Source organism: Melospiza melodia (genome assembly GCF_035770615.1).
Source record: "Melospiza melodia melodia isolate bMelMel2 chromosome 7 unlocalized genomic scaffold, bMelMel2.pri SUPER_7_unloc_1, whole genome shotgun sequence".
Taxonomy (NCBI): domain Eukaryota; kingdom Metazoa; phylum Chordata; class Aves; order Passeriformes; family Passerellidae; genus Melospiza; species Melospiza melodia.
Window position 1 is genome coordinate 7,675,735 of NW_026948497.1, and position 7,102 is coordinate 7,682,836.

Sequence of the window (7,102 nt, forward strand, 5' to 3'; positions counted from 1 at the left end):
GAATTTCCATCTGACCACTGCTGGAATGCAGGAGTTGGTAGCTCTGTGTGTGCTTCTCTAAATCTTTTATGTTTTTCTCTCTTTCTGTGTCTTCTTCTTCTGTTTCTGTGCTCCTGCAAATTTTGATTAACAAGTATATGAATGGGCTTAGAGTTTGTGAAGTTGAAAGGGCCGAGTCAATGCCTTGAGAAGTGTTTTTTGTTGACTGAATATCTGTCATAGTCAGACATGAGAAGAATTTTTAAAAGTAGTACAAAAGTTTTTGTGTAACTGACAACCTGTTAAACCACTAAGATACTGAACACGCCTCTGTAAAACACATATGTTAAAGACAAAAAAATCCAGGAACCTCCTCTTTCTTTTTCAGTCAACAAAGAAGCAGTGGGCCCTGGCCCTGGCCCGCATCTCAACCAAACCAAACCAAACCAAACCAAACCAAACCAAACCAAACCAAACCAAACCAAACCAAACCAAACCAAACCAAACCAAACCAAACCAAACCAAGCAGCCCTGCCATGGGCTGAGCCCCTTCTCCCCTCACCAGGCTGTCCCCTCCCCATCGGCCCCATTCAAACCAAACTAAACCCCAACAACTAACAAACAGGAAAACAGAAGAGGCCACAAACCCCAAGCAGCACAAAGGAACCCACAGCTATTAAAATCTTACTGTCAAGTCTCTCCCCACCCCCCCAACACAATTAAAACTAAAAACTCCTACAACCTTCAACCCATACAAAATAACCCTACCACTAAAATTAAACACATGAAAACCAAAAAACCAACCATAAAACTAATCCGAACACAACTTCCACCAAAAGTTACTGGCTGGTCCGGTGTTAATCCTATCAATACTTCAATCGTCACTCAAGTAAGGGAAGAAACATAATACAAACATTAAAAAAAAAAAAAAAGATAAAAGCATCAAAGTCAGTAAAGAAGAAATTAAATCCCAAATAAAACAGAAAAATATACCTTGAACCTAAAAGTAAAATCTGCTTTTAAACTATAAAGAAAAAACTCTTTTTCTTTATTACACATAAAACGATAAAAAATTAAAATAGTCAAAACAATATCAAACAAAAAACTCTTTATTAAAAAAACAAATGTTAAAATAAATGTAATTTCATTTCCAGAGTTAAAAATACTTTTAAAAGTAAATTATGAAAACATTTTCCTTTAAATAACTCATCTTTAAAACAAAACACAATAGGTCTACATGGCCCATCAACAAGCTGTAAAAAAGCTTGAAGCAATTATAAAAATAGATTCATAATAACAAATTTCCCCAGACAGCTGTTATGCATGAGAGAATTAAGAACCACAAAAAAACTAATTTTTCCCCTTATAAAAACTCTTCATAAACTTAACAAGAAAAATTTCTCTCCCTAAGTAAACTAAAAAGACTATTCTAGAGATAGTAAACTAATTAGAAATTTTAAGTTTACATTGTTTCCATTGTCATAAAAAAGACAAAGTTGTAAAGAAAAAAAAATATTCGGAAGAGTTTATTTTAATTCTTACAATCTTTTTTCTTTTAAAAATTCTTTATAACAAAATTGTCTTTCTACTCTGAAAATTTTAGGCCTACTTTACCTTTCCTGTAATCCTAACACACAACAACAACAAAAAAAACCCATATATAATTAACTGACCCTAAAACCCACAACACTCATCAGTCCACTAATTAAGAAATCTCAAGTTTAGAAAAATCTTCAATTAACAAACAAAAACCACTACAATGTCATAATAAACCATTTGCGAAAGTTTCTCTGATTTTCTGAAGTTGTCAGTAAAGCCTGTTAGATATTTTTCAGCTGTTGGTATTTCTCCAGTGAGTCCAACTCAGAATACACAAACAACTGTAATTCCTTTAAATGTCTCCTTGAGAGAATGCTTTGGGGGATGGGAGTCAGGGCTTGTGTGTCCTGATTGGCACAGCCCAGGCAGGGCTTTCCCAGCCACATTCCACACTCCATTTCCCAGCTGGAGCCGCTGCTGCCTCTGAGTTGTGCTGCCCCAGGCCCAGGGACGCTCTCCTTGTCTGCCCATTCCCCCACGGTCTCTGGGCAGGGATGGCCTCAGTGGGGGCTGCTGACATCCTCAGCACCTTGGAGGCTGCTGCTGAATTTTCCTGCTCCAGAGACTTGTTCAGCCTTCAGCTCTTGGGTGCAGGAATTCAGTGTCCCAGGGCTCATTAACATTCAGAACACCTGAACAAGCCAAGCCTCTGGGGGTAATTTGATTTAATTTTCAAATATTTGTGGTTAATTAAACGAATTCCAGTAGTGTATTCAAGTTGAATAGATTCTATTTAAAGAGACAGTGAGAAAAGATTTCCTAGGTCTAATTTAGGTTTCTTCTTCCTGTTAATTTATTGATACGTGTAATCTCCAGCTGACACTGAATCTAAGTACCTCTTCATGCAGTCTGAATAGATACGAAAATCAAGACCCTCCATGGCTGACAATCAATGTGACTCTGTCCGTGCTCCCACCCCACCATTTACCCCATCCCAGCCCTGGCACTCAGAGCAGCCTTGTGCAAATCTGAGCTCCCTCCAGCCCAGGCTGCACCTGCAGCTTTCAGCTCCTTGGCTCCAACTCCCACCTGCTTTCCTTGGAGAAGGAGCTGCCCAAGACACAGAGGGATGTTCATTTCTTGTCAGCCAACAAAGCCAAGGGAAGGCACAGCTCCATCAAATGCAAAAGCCATTCCTCTGCTGGATATTAAATCCACTTTGCACAGAAGACACTCTCAAAGGAATGGAAAACACCTTCTGTGCCCAGCACAGATCCCAAATTCCCCCCAAACCCTCCCTCCCCCAATTCTGCCCAGATTTGCTCTTTGCACACACGAGTCACAGGCTGAATTCAGGAGCTCCCTCCATGACCAGAGGGAGGAAAAGAGAGAAAGGGGATGAAGAGCTCTCCTGTGCAGAGCCAAGGTCCAAGTGCAGCCCCTGCAGTAGGAACCACAACTCATCAGGTTTGTGTCCTTTGGGCTCAGGGTCTGGTGACACTCAGAGGCACAGGAAGGTTTCTTGTCAACAAATACAAGTTGAACATTTGAACAGTTTAATAACCATCACAGCTCTTACTTCAGCTCTTTGTGATGTCCCAGCAGCATCTGACATGTCCACCATCCCCAGGAGATCTCTGTTCTGGAACAGTTTTAGACAGAGACATAAAAAATGTAATTCTGTGATAGATATAATGACAATTAGGTTGTTGTCTAATGTGATATATATTTGAAAATCAGAATGTCTGGACAATTCCCTAAAGTTCAAAGCATGAAGCCATTCAGTTGAGAGGCGCTTGAATGACCAGAGAGCATCTGAAGAAGGAAATCTGTGATCAATGGGAAGGTCATAGATCAGGCTGGTCAAGTGAAGAGATGTCCTTAGATGTGGCCATTTAAACATGAGAGCTGGAAACACTGGAAGGAAGAGGATCATGAAATATTAGACTAAATGTTGGTGACTAACATAGAGAAGAAGTCTGATATTTTTTCCTGGAATCAGTACAAGAATCCAGTAGATCCAGAAAATTCGTGTTCCTTGTGGAAAAATATACCATCTCCTAAAAGTTCTCAAGTGAGTCAGATAATAAAGATTTGCTTGTATATTAGGAAACTAACAGGTATTTAAAAACCTGTGCCCCTTTACAGGCAGACATAAGCTGTGTGGCCATGAACACGCAGTGCCGCTTTTGCCCTGAGGTGCCCAGCTGGGATTGGATCTCTCAGAGCACCTGAGGGAAAGCAGAGTACCTTGCAAGCTGCAGGTTCTTGACAGACCCGCAGGGCTCCTGTCTGATCAATATCTGCTCTGCTCCAGTCTGAAACAGGGACCAGCATGGTGCCAGGATCATCAGAGAGCTGAGGTGTGTGCTGGAATTCAATGTCCTCCCCATCCCGCAGCAGCCCTGCATTTCCCTCCTGCAGCCTTGGTTTCCAGCACAGCCATGGAGGCTCTTTGGGATCTGGACTGTTGCTGCAGCCCCCAAGGGCAGCTGAGCTCTGCCTTTGGCACAGTCAGGCTGGCCAGCGCAGGCAATGCTCAGCAATTGCTTGTGTGTGCCTGGCCTTGCTGTCTGCCCCGGCAGCGGCTGCGTGGCCCCTTTGTGGCCCTGTGCTGGCCCAGCCATGGTGGCCCAGCCCCTGTGCAGGCCCAGCCCAGGCCAGGAGCATTGCAGCTGGGAACGGCCCCTGTGCCGTGGTGCCCACAGCAGCCTTGGGGCTCTGTGCCCCATGGCCTCCCTGCTGGGCAGCCTCTGCCACCTCCTGCAGAGCCTGTGGCACCTGTGGGGCTGCACAGACAGCCCTGCCCCGGGCTCTGCCGGCCTCTGGGCCAACAGAGAGGCAGCCAGGGCTGGCCATGGCTGAGAACAAGCCATGAGCCCTGCAGGAGGATGGAGCTGGGCCACAGCCAAACTCAGCCCAGGCCAAAGCTGGGCTCAGCAGCCAGGGCTGCCAAGGGCTGGGCACAGAGGCTGGCACTGACAAATGTCCTGGGCCACCTCCCTGCTCTGCCTATGCCACCAAGGGCACAGAGCAGCCTCCTCTCTGGGCCACTTGCCTGTTTGCAATGCCTTGCACAGGTGCTGGCCCTGCCCCACAAGGCCTGGCCTGAGTCCTGCCCCTGCACGCTCAGCCAGGCTGAGATGGACACTGATGGTTTCTGGGCCAGGCTCTCTGAGCCCAGCCCAGCTCCCTGCAAGCTCTGCCAGCTGCCCTGAGCTCTGGGCAGCACCAAGGGCCTCTCCCCAGCCCAGCCCAGCCCAGCCGGCTCTGGCCCCACAGCTCTGCTCAGGCCAGGCTGCTCTGGGCACTGCCCCACAGCCTCAGCCCCTGGCAAGGGCATAGCAGCAGCTGCAGCTGCCACAGGACTCAGCCCCAGCCATGGGGGAAGGGGCTTGGCCAAGGCCAAAGGAGGCTCCCTGGCTGCCCTGCTGCTCTCGGGCTGAAGTGCTGAGAGCTCTGCAGCCCCTGCTGCCATCCCATCTGCCCAGGGCCTTCAAGAGCCTCGGCCTTAGGGCCTTCAAGAGCTGCTCCTGCTCCAGGCTCAGGGCCCATGCCAAAGCTCGGGGAGCCACAAAGCTGTTCTGCCCATTTCTGTTCATTGCTGCTCTAATGGGGATGGATCTTCAGCCACTTGGAGGACGATGATGAATTTTACTGCTCCAGAGGCCTCTTTGTTCTTGAGCTTCTCAGTTCAGGAATTCAGTTAGAAAAGCTCATAAATATTTGTTCAAAATACCCAAACAAGACAAGTCTCTGGGAATCATTCAAGTTTTCAATTATTTCGTGGTTAATTTGTCACATTTCAGAAGTGTATTCAAAATGAATATACTAAATTGAAAACAATGAAGAGAGAACTGTTTTGTCCTGTTTAGTTGTCTTTTCCAGTTTTGGTTGATATCAGCAATGTCCAATTTATATTGGCCTCCAACACCTTCTAATGCATTTTGAACAGATACGAAAATCAAGACTCCTCATGGATGACAATCAATGCTGGTGTCCATGGCAACCACCCCTGGCAAGGGGTCTCAATGGAGCTGCCAAGGGACTGACCATAGCAACAGGGGGGTGGTGACAGTTGCCATGGAAACTGACCATAGCAACAGGGTCCTGGTGATGATTGCCATGGAACCTGACCATAGCAACAGGGTCCTGGTGATGGTTGCCTGCTAAGGGTCAGATTTGTCAGAGGTCCTCAGAGAGGTTCCATGGGGACTTTCCAAGAGTCTCCAGGCTGTTCCAGAGCTGGAATGTCACAGGCACAGACAGGGGCTCCATGGAGACCTGCCAGGAATTTCTGGGGACTGTAAAGGGCCGTGTGGTCAGAGGCAGTCACAGCCATTCCATGGTGACATTCCAGGGGACCTTGGGCTGCAAAGGAACCGATCTGTCACAGACACTCACGGGGGCTCCACGGTGACATCCCAGGAGTTCCCAGGCTGCCAAAGAGCCAGGATGTCCCAGACACTCACAGGGGTTCATGTCATGGGCACAGTGAGACCTTCGGGCAAAATTTATTAGGGAAACTCCTGTTGGGTCACAACGTGCAGAAAGGATTCCCAATAGCCCCCATAGATGCCCAAACGTCACCATTGAATCAGAGATGACACAGACTCAGAGCAGAAGGCTAAGGGCTAAAAGCCACCTGTTTTTTCAATCCTCTTCTTTTATACCTTGGTTTGCTACAGGTGGACCTCACTGGTCCTATAATCAACACATTTCACATGATTGGCCAATTAAGACAACACCCTTCAGTAAACAATTTTATGGAAAAAAGCCAACTTATTCCAAACATTGTCAGCCAAGTGTTTCCTCAAAAATCCACTCAGATAACACCATTTATTGATGTTTGTTTTATGTTGGGCCGTTCTTGGGGGTCCCTGGATGGGGGAATCCCTCCTGTAGCAGTTCTATGCCAGGTAAAAAGAGATGCATGGGACTTTTTCAGTCTTCAGCTTCTTGTTTACTGTTATCTTATCTAAAGTTTTGCATTGCTGTCCACACCAGGCTCAGTGCACTGGAAAAGCACTGCAAAATGGCTCCAAAACGTACAGTTTCAAGCTCTTTTAACATTGTCTCATCCAATAAACACTTGAAAGGTGCATTATTTCTACTTATCTACCAATAACTCATCCCTTGACTGTCCACATAACCTCTGCACTGTGCTTTCCATGACCAATCACCCTGTGCTACCAACAATGCAGAAAATAGAGCAGATGAAGAAGACAGGGACTACACCCCAATTCCTCCATCTTGCTTCATATCTGCACCATACTAATAACCCCAAAACCTAAATTTCTCACCCAAGGAACATACTATAGTACTCTCTATTACCTATTTCACACTTTGGTAAATTCTAATCTATCTCAAAGTCTTGGAAGTCCTCTCCATGGGTGAAGTTGAAAGGCAGTGTTTCTCTGGGGGTCAGGACCCCTCAGAGCAGACAGAGAAATATTCCCTGTGCCTTGGATTCTGAAACATTTAACCTAAAATCCCTTAACCCTTAAGATGTCAAGTTGCCCAAAAATGTTCCAGGTAAGTAGGATTAGAAGGAGGAGAAAGAGAGAACAACAGAAAGACAGAA